Below are 10,580 nucleotides of genomic sequence, written 5' to 3'. Positions count from 1 at the left end.
TGGCAGTTACTTCTGTAAAACTGCAGCATAACAGGCTAAAATATAAAACTTGAGCCTGCGTGATGCGTTCACAGTTTCCAGTTGTTCCCAGGATGTTGGCTGAGCTGATGACAACATCATTCAAATGACAGCAAACCCAACCTGTTTAGGCTTTTCCATGATTTTACTGTCAGAGGGGGAGAATCCTTCAGCATTTGGCAGAAACATTATAAAGAGGCCAGTTTTCATGTTGGATCCACACTGCAGAAGTTACACAATACACATGGACCAAGTTTTTACAGCAACAACTTCAAAATGCTCTTAAATCAAACTTTGTTTGCAGCTTCGTCTTTGCAAACTATTTCCATCTCTGTGGTAATAAAACCTGCAAAATTGTCAGTAAATATCAGGAGTTTTCTGTTTAATTGTAACGATTCACCGGTCTGATATTTTCTTCCCAGATGCTCAGTCTGATACATAAATTTAAGAGCCCCTTTCAAGCTTGCAACCTTTCAGTCGGACGGCAGTTTAACATGTCAGACTTAACGAAGATATGAATAACCAGCTGGTCACTTTGACGTAAAAGTCACAATGGCAGTTTGGGAGCAATTCCATATGACTTCGGTATCATGTTCACTAAGCCTCAACTGAAAGTTGTCACAACTTGAGCAGCAGCAGAAGATAAAGATGCAGACAGAAGGAGATTAAATCATATTTTGTACCAACTTCTGATCCACTGTTGTCATTGTCTCAGTCTGATCAAATAATAAACACAATGAGCCATATTTAAAGCATCTACAAGAGTTGTTTTCCCTTCGGAGAGTAAGCAGAGCATAAGAGTTCCATATTCAGTGTTTCCTGTAGGTTGATTGCTTTGGGGTGTTGGTTGAGTCCTCAGCCTGACTTCTAGGGGAAAATGTGACTTTTTTTCTTTGGTCTGGTAGGGGTCTCATTAGCCTGGTGGCCTGCCATGCCAGTTGTAGGGAAATATTGATCTTCGTAGCATTATTTTTGTCAACTGCATGGATGAATAAATGGATACGTGGTGTCACTAGAAATTTGCTATCGACAACATTACACATGACGATGTTTTTGTATTCACTGTTAAAGCAGTGTTGAACATAGAGGTCAACATACTTTTTTCAAGGCTGATTCCAATTATTCCAGATTATTAGTAATCAAGACTGACGACTGGTATATGGAACTGATATACATTTGCAGTACAAATGAAAATCTCAGTGACAAAATTTAGATTAACACAAACTCATTGTTTAGTGCTAATAGGCAACCAAGACAAAGGAGCACAGTTAATCTACACTACTGTTCAAAAGTTTGGGGTCAATCAGAAATGTCCTTATTTTTGAAAGGCATTTTTTTCAATGAAGATAACATTAAATTAATCAGAAATACAGTCTCGATATTGTTAATGTGATAAATGATTATTCTAGCTGGAAACAGCTGATTTTTAATGGAATATCTCCATAGAGGTACAGAGGAACATTTCCAGCAACCATCACTCCTGTGTTCTAATGCTACATTGTGTTAGTTAATGGTGTTGAAAGGCTGATTGATGATTAGAAAACCCTTGTGCAGTTATGTTAGCACATGAATAAAAGTGTGAGTTTTCATGGAAAACATGAAATTGTCTGGGTGACCCCAAACTTTTGAATGATGGTGTATGTTACTGGGAATTAGTTTATGAACAAGTAACAATATGTATCTAGAGGCTGAAAAATGCTGAATATCTGATCAGGCTGATAACTGTCGACCCCTAGCTGAGCATTTCTAGTGGTTATGTATGTCAGTAAAGGAGTCTGTGCTTCTATTTAACTAGTTGGCATATTTAGATAGTTAGCATTTGTACCATTGCGCTCACTCCCACTGCTTCATTCCTTGTCCTGTGCAAAAGCTCTAACAACTACAGGACACATTGAAATAGTGTTGTGTTTGTTGGTCAGAACAAGTTCCCATTGAAAGACCCAGAACTGTGTATGAACACCAGATTTATCACACAGAACAATGAAAAGATATTCACTGGATTTGACAAAAACTGTGTTGGATTAGAGTCGTTGACTCTACCTTTAAGGCATCAAGTGCAAAACAGGGGTTAAAATTCAGCAGTGATGTTAGAGAAGCTCATTTTTCTTCTTATTACAACTCTAACTTATATGAAACCCTGTTTTCTTTTCCTTTTTCCCGTCTCTCATGAGAGTCATGTCTGAAGAAAGATGTAAAAATCACCCATCTGTCTGGCGAGATCAAGCCAGCAGCAGTGCTCTGTATTCCCTGTCTGAACAATTGCTCTTTTTTTCTACAGTTAAAATATGAAAATATGAACACTGCATGTAACTCAGTGAGACATATATGACAATATATGCACCAGTGTGTCCATAAAAATGGAGTTTGCAGCTTGCAGAGACAGAATATAAACCAAGTATCACTTTTAAGGGGAAATTTTATTATTGCATTGGTAAAAAACAAAAAAACAAACTGCAGTGAATGGAGATTCTTATTGGGCAGATACCTGTCTGTTTAAATGAAGGCTGACACCTATCAAGTGGATTTCACCATCCACTTGAATTTCCTCTACGATGCAATTTATTGTTTGGAGAAATGTAATTGAAAACACGTCTATTGATCTATAGTTACTTCTGCTGAAGCACAACTGACTTCATCTGAGTCTATTTGGCATTTTGTCCAAATTACAGTATAACATTCTAACATCAGACTAATGTGAATTTAAACAGAGAAAAACTAAAAATGCTGACATCTGCGAAGGTGAACCATCATAAATTTTTCTTCACAAATGACTATGTTATGGAGATTAATGGATTAACAAGATTTCTCATTGATCAACTAATCCCTTAATTATTTTATCAGCAAAAGCTCTTTGCATATTTACAGGTTTGCGTGTTTTCATGTTACATGTAAAATGTAATCGTTGTTCCATCCTCGGACTCCCCAGTATTTGCTGCAGTGATGGAGAGATCACTGGGAAGTCTGCTGGGCGTAATGCTGCATGTCTTATGACTAATGGATGGAAATTAGGTTGAAAAGTGGCCAAGTGTTCCTTTCAGGAACATGAAATCAACAGATTGTACTCTGAGGTAACATTTAACATCTTTGGGGTCCACCAGAAAAGGAAAACTGGTAAAAAAAAAAACCAAAAGTCCTGATTTACTCATCCGCTCGCTGTCTCCAGACAACCCCTGAGGCGAAATAACATCCAACATTTACAATGAAAGATGGACCTTCTTATTTTGGTTCTGGAAATTCCATAAGTGTTAGCACAGTCAAACAAGAGAAGGACTTCACAGCGCCTTTTGTTTGACCAACGTAAATCAGTGGTTAGTTTTCCAGGAACTTCTTCTAAACAACCTTCTAAGGATGAAAGATGAAATTCAGCAGCAGAGTATCTATGTCAGCGTCACCTCTGACCCCGAGACAACTTTCAAAAAATTAGGAAAGATTTAATGCAGGGCACCATATACATATATTTCACTGTCCTCTCTTCACAAACACAGGTATGAGTTTAGCACAAAAGGTCAAGTGGTGTAAAAATGTTTGTCTCACGGCCTGATCTTTCCTTTGGTTTTAGACATAAATCTTCGCTTTAAAAAAAACTCGTCAACTAACTTTTTGCTTGTGTCTTTGAGTCACCATTTTAGCCAGCAATTTCTGGGGTCGAGTCAGAATTAAAGCTACATAATGAAAAATCTAATCAACTAAACCAAATTTATTGCACAGGTACATTTATTTTCATTGATTTAATACCTGTTAAAACAAACACATTATTCATGTCATGTTGTATCTTTTAGATCAATGTACTGACCCACAAACCTGCATAGTTTCTTGTTATACCAGGAACATGTTACTCTAAGAACTATAAGAAAATATGTATTTATTCAAAAATTATTTTCCAACTACACAAAAGTGCAATATATATCTTTTCCTACTGCACAACAGAAGTGTATAATTAAAACGACTCTTTCTCATACTAAGTTGTCAAACTGCTATAACAACAGATATATAGGTCTTTGTACACTAGCAGTCAAAAGTTTGGACACACCTTCTCATTTAATGGTTTTTATTTGATTATTTTCTACACCTTAGATTAATACTGAAAACATCAGAACTGTAAAATAACATATGGAATTATGTTGTAAACAAAAAAGTATTAATCTTCAGTATTAATCTACAATGTAGAAAATAATACAAATAAATTTTACAAAAACTGTTTGTTTGATCCACAAATTAGAACAAATAAATATAAATGCTGATTTTGTAAAATAGGAAAAGTGCTTTGTGATGTTGTAAAAGCTAGTTTCTTGTTACAGTAGAATAATTTGGCTCTAGTTATAACATGAAATGCAAATTTTAAAACATGAAAATGATCTCTTTAAGCTTAAAAAAACAAGGGAATAACTGGGTTTTTTTTCTCGAAATGTGCTTAAATATCTAGGAGTAGCAAATATGATTTTGTAAATCATATTTTGATTTATTTTAAAATAAAGTGATCCTTCTGTTGAAGTATGCATATCTTATAAATACTGTATTGGCAGTAACAGATCTACTAAAGGAAATTTCAAATTCTCTTGTACAGACAGTAAAATATTTTTCAATCCTATCAAAGAATTGGATTAGTTATTTAGTTGGGTGGAACTTAAGTCCCAAGTGTATTTAAAAAGGTGCAAAATCAATTACATTGATTAAAATCTTAATAAACTCGTGGAGTCACTTGACTAAACAGTATGTCCGACAAACAAAGACATTTCTGGGAGTAAAATTTGCATCCAAGTGCAGGACAGAAGCGTTCAGAGCTGCAGCCAGACAAGCATGCCAGCTCTAATCTCTCTCTGTCTGGAAGCGCTGACCTCTTTTGTTCACTTGATGGCTTATTACCACTATTGATTTTGGCTTCTTCATTTTACAGGCTTCCTGCAGGGAGCCAGATGACCCATGCACATATCAGCTACTGCTGCCCACAGAGGAACTCCAACAAACATCACCAGTTTGTCTTGCTCAAGATAAATTCACTGTTTACTGATAAATATATATGTTGTTTAGAGACTCTACTCAAGGCAGAGCTGGATTAAATGTTTCCTGTTGTGATGAGGGATCATGTGTGATGCTGTGGGACTGAATGTTCGTGGCTTTTTGGTGGTCGTCCTGCTGATGGAAGCTTCTACAAAAGGACTGCATTTGGACCTGAGCTAATGTCACCCAAACATCTTGTGTTGTAAGTGCTAATTTATTATTTTCCGACTTGTTTTACTTTGGTGTTTTGGGTGAATGGTGGGTAAATTTGGTCACTGCTGCATCCAGACTAGTATGTATGAATACCTCTGTTTTTTAACCCTTCTACTGTGTTTTGGCGTTTGAATGAAGTATCCCATAGCCTGGGGATGGTTGGACTTTTCCAGCTCTGATGTGATATTGATTCAGAGGACAACTGATACCCAGTGATGCTGTAAATACAGACCATTGTGTTATAAAGTGCTCTATTTAAGTGGATTTTAAATCTCTCAGCTCTAATTGCAGCAATTATTTCACACCTACCTTTTGTGTTATTTTCTCAGTAAAGACCATGTTGTGAGCAAAAGTATATCTATTATAGAAAGCAAATAGGATATTTTGCTGCATTTTTTTTAGTTCTTAGCATCACAAGAAATGGATAAAAGCAGCTAACAGCTGTAACTTCTTCTATTGTGTAGGAGTATCTGAAAACAGCAGCTGGATGATTTGTCAGAACATCTGGTTTAGATGGACGATGCCTCCGTTCAGTCTCCCTGCTTCACTGAGATTCCCCCCGATCACTCTCAGTGTGTGAGATGTTTGTTTTCCTCACCATGGTTTTACAGACAGGAGGCACATTCTCCTGCAGATGGATGGCAGTTTGAGGTAAACACAAAACGGATGCTGAATACGATCCTGAGAAGGTGTCAGAGTGCAAATTGTTGGGGTCAGTTGTCCTCAGGGAGAGCAGCAGGAATAATGCGAAAGCAGCCAGTTTGTCATGATGATGCTAGTCAGCAGCGCTGCCATCAGACAGACAGGAGAGATTTTATTGCTGAACTACAACCAGGAAACACTTTTAATTCCTCACACTGACAATTTGACATTGTCACATCATAGATGACGGAGAAAGACATGAAAATAAATGTTTTGCTCCCAAGAGAAAACATGTTGGTTGACATAAGAGTGCACTGAATGGACACTAACTGATTCAAAGAGTGAAAAATGTGAAACAATATACAACGCTAAAGAAGTTGGTGAACTGGATGAACGTGCTGACTCACAAATAAGCCCCTACATTGCACATGTAAACACAACTGCTAAACATGAGCATGTTGTTATTGTCTTTGTGGGCATATGATTCAAGCATTTAATATAACTACTCCACCAACGAGGTGGAGCCTCGGTGGAGGAGGTATGTGACAATAGGCGTTGGTTTGTCTGTTCGCAACATTACTCAAAAATGGATGAATGGATTTGGATGAAATTTTCAAGGAAGGTCAGAAATGACACAAGGACAAAGTGATTAGATTTTGGCAGTGATGCAGCTTATAGTCTGGATCCACGGATTTGTTAAAGATTTCTGTATCATTGCGAGGTAGCAGCACAGCGTCATGTCAACAAGTGAACACTATGTCAGCTGCCTGCTGACGATCACATGATTGCGATCCTACTATAAATCGGCCGCTGTGGACTTATCAAGACTTATCCATCAGAAATGATACAAGGAACAGCTGATTAAATGTCAGAGCACAAATATATATTTAGTGTACAGTAACTTAAACTAATAAAAAACTACAAATTCTCACTCTGAGAGGCTCAATTTGGCATTTTTGCTTGGTAAATGACTTAAAATGTAATTCAATTGACTCACTGACTAGTTCACCCCTCCTGAGTAGTAGTTAATTTGAGAACATGACAATTAAACAGCATCTCTGAGTGGAAACGTGTAATTAAATAGCTGCTACTCGTAATCAGTTAAATATTGCGCAGAAATGTGTTTTTAATCAGTTCATCTGAAGAGCAGCTGCAGTCTTTGCAAGTTCTTACTCGTCATCATGTAAATGCACTGACTTCACAGCTGAGTGTCCTGAAAGTTCAGATCGACTGCAGTGTGTGTCACGTTTGCCATGTGAGCGTCATCTCTGAGTAAGTTGTACAGAAATGTTCCACCTCCCACTGTCAGCCACATCTGAAGGCAGTCGTCATGGCAGCAGCAGATTGTTTTGGTTGGTTTGGGTCTGGGTGAGTCTAAGCCTTTAAATGAGGGACATTTCTGTAAGTGGCTCTTTCTTGTTGAGTCATCAGACATGAGATTCCCTCACCTCATTGACCTGATGTCTGGGGAAGTCTCCTCAAACAGCTGTTTGCACTGTCTGGATTCTTATCAAAATGTAATGAAATTAATATCAGAGGTGGACAAAGTCAGGTTTCAGCTGTTTAATGTGTAGATTTCAGTTGAAGTGTGAATATAAATTGTATCCCAACATGACCAACCTTTTCATACAATGGCAGATATCTGTCTGTGATTTCTGGCTCCTCCTCTTCCACTGTCTGCTGTTACTGTTTTCAAAATCCCCTTCACTATGGGAAACTACATTAGCTCTACATGCTGAAGGTGGGTTTGGATTGTGCATAAGGCAGGCCTGCTAGATTCTGTTGGTGAATTAAGCGTGTTAATGTCTGTGTTTGTCCTCTTGCATGCAAATGTGCGACCAGAACATTTCCCATGTTACTATTCTACAGGGGCACCATGACAGCAAACTGGGCTTACCATTGCCCAGGACAGCTGTGTCAATTACAAACAAGCCAGAGCACTTTTACCACTATAACAGAATGATGATGAGATATAGCCAGACAACAGTTTTGACTTTGTGGGACTGTTGAACCAAACAATTTACAGTGATACTTCTTTTATCATAATGTCTCATTTGTAATGTAGTAAAATAGATCAAAATGAAAAACTAGCCTGAGAAGACACACAGTATAGGCCTCTAAGTCTCCTTTAGCTCTCAAACTAACATGGATGTTCATTATTTATAATTATCAGATCACATTTTTGAATAATTTATATATTGACTGCTTTGTAAAAAGGTCTGAATTAGTAAAAACAGGCCAGTTGCAAGTTTGCGGAGCTCAAGGTGACGTCTTTGAAAGTCTTGCTTTATCTGTCCACATCTTCAGTTTACAACAATAAATGACCAAGAGAAGCAGAAAGACCTGCCATTTGAGAAGGTAAAGCATGAGACTGTGCTGCATTTTGCTCGACTGGCCAATAACTACAACTCTAGTTTGGTTTTACAATCAGTGTGTTATCATCACAGCACACTGAGGGATTTGCTCTTCACCCATATTCTAGAAACCATCTGAAACTTTTCACAGTGATGTCTGGGGATTATCCAGAATAAGCGTGACATTGCTTCTGTGACGAGAAGTTGCCTTTGAAGTTTTCAGTTCAGTATTTCAAGGCATTGAGCAGCTCAAAGATTGTTTTTTTTTTTCTCACCTGCACCTAAGGCAGAAATCTCAGATAAATGTCTCCCAAGCATATTTGACTTGATGCTCTGTGGCCTGGTTAGAAAATAGTATAATAATTTTCTTTGACATTTAGTTTGAATCATTTGATTGAGCTATATCTTCAAATACACATTTCTAAAAGCTAAACTCAAACCCCGAGATTGCATTTTTCTGACAATACATAGCAGGTAAAACTATGGAACAATTAAAACAAGAGTTGAAACAAACATTGCTGGTGGACTCCAGTATGTTTGCTTAAATAATTCATCATCAGTGTTTACTTGCATTGTTGTATTTTGGATCAATTTGGACAAAATGTGAGCAAAGCAGTTACATTTCCTGCACTTCTTACTGAAAGGTTTCTGTCTAGGTCATTAAACGACATCTTCTAGCTGCCTTCTTTAAACCGCTAACACTTCTGAGGTACAAATCTCTTCCACAAGGATTTTAAATCACTAAACATCTGACTTCATATTTGGATGAACTTCACACGTGTGCAGCAGTAACACTCAGTCTATGGAATGTTCACTCTGCGTGGATGACTGCGATTTCTTCCTTGCAGCAAAGCTTGATTTGGCATTGAGAAATACAGAAACTGCATGATCAAAGTTTGGATTCTTTAAAGGATAAAGCCATGTAGTGTTAAAAATGCCATATTAATTTTACCATATGTCGTTCAAGATTTGTGCTCTTAATGACATTTCCGAAATGCTGATTTTAGGTTTGTTTACTGTGTTCTAGGTTTCTCCGTTAACTGTATTTTCTAATTGCCACTGAATACTAACTACAGCTGAAGGAGATGGGAATGTTGTTGGTTATTCATATGTTTGATCTTGGACAAAGATCGAATTGACCTGATGATGGCACAAAACACAAAAAATCAGGGACTCACCAATGGCTTTATTAAGCATAAATTAATTTAGTTTCATTTTAGTTTCAGTCAATTTATGCACCAATAAAATACTGAATTTTTAACCACAATGTTAAAGATGACGGATGTGTGCAGTTGAATCTACAACTAAAGTCAGAGGAGAAATGCACAGAATGCACTTCCTCAAATATCCATCACACTCTTTTGTGCAACACGAGCTGTCATTTGTCTGTGAACTCAGCAGATCAACTTTGTTTTTACTTGACACTCTGATGTACACTGCCTGTCCAAAAAAGAAGTCGCCACCTGGATTTAACTAAGCAAATAGGTAAGAGCCTTCCATTGGATAATTAGTGCAGTGATGAATATGTTTCAGCTGCAACAACTTATTTAACCCTAGTTGATGCAGTGAGGAGCTTCTCATTTCTTTAACAACCGTGTCAGAAGACATATCCTGTAGTCATGGAAAGGATGTTAATCTGTCTCAATTATTGGCCTGCATCAAGCAAAGAAAACAACGAAGGAGATTTCTGAAACTACTAAAACTAGGTTAAGAACTATCCAACACATCATTAAAACCTGGAAGGATAGTGGCGAACCATCGTCTTGGAGGAAGAAATGTGGTCGGAACAAACTCTTGGATGATCATGACTGGAGGTAAATGTTTGGTGAAATCAACAGTACAACTTGTGGCTATGTATAATAGTGAAAGTTAGAGGATTTTAGCACACCCAATGCAAAGGGAGTGGTTCATGGAGCGTGAGACGTCATTTTTACACATAGATTGGCCTCCACAGAGTCCAGATCTCAGCCCCACTGAAAATCTTTGGGATGTGCTGGAGAAGACTTTGCGCAGCGGTCTGACTCTCCCATCATCAACATAAGATCTTGGTAGAAAACGAATGCAAATCTGTACAGAAATAAATGCTGTGACATTGCAGAAGCTTAGTGAAATGATACAACAGCGAATGAGTGCCATACAAAAGTCCAACAAAATATTAGAGTGTGATTTTGTTGTTGTTGTTGTTGTTGGACAGGCAGTGAATATGTTGCATCTTCTGTTGTGCAGGGGATTGTGGGTCAGAAAAGCCAGAAAGCATGCTGGCTTCCATTCGTCAAAATGTGACCATATGTAGTAGGACATCCTGGTGTTTCTGGTAGCTCTGCAATATATCATTTCAATATTGACATCTAAATG

The 10,580-nt window shown here is 37.6% G+C and overlaps 1 protein-coding gene across 1 annotated transcript in view; it reads left to right on the top strand.

Annotated features, from left to right (window-relative positions):
* Positions 1-4,980: 4,980 nt before the first annotated feature.
* tnca (tenascin Ca) overlaps positions 4,981-10,580 on the top strand; it is a 67,452-nt gene continuing 61,852 nt past the window's right edge. Inside the window, exon 1 of the mRNA XM_035956057.2 lies at positions 4,981-5,218. The gene's annotated coding sequence lies outside the window, so the exon portion shown is untranslated. The remainder of the gene's footprint in view (positions 5,219-10,580) is intronic.

Source organism: Amphiprion ocellaris, chromosome 17 (genome assembly GCF_022539595.1).
Source record: "Amphiprion ocellaris isolate individual 3 ecotype Okinawa chromosome 17, ASM2253959v1, whole genome shotgun sequence".
NCBI lineage: Eukaryota > Metazoa > Chordata > Actinopteri > Pomacentridae > Amphiprion > Amphiprion ocellaris.
Note: the sequence above shows the minus strand (reverse complement) of the source record. Positions and strands in the feature narration are given on the sequence as shown.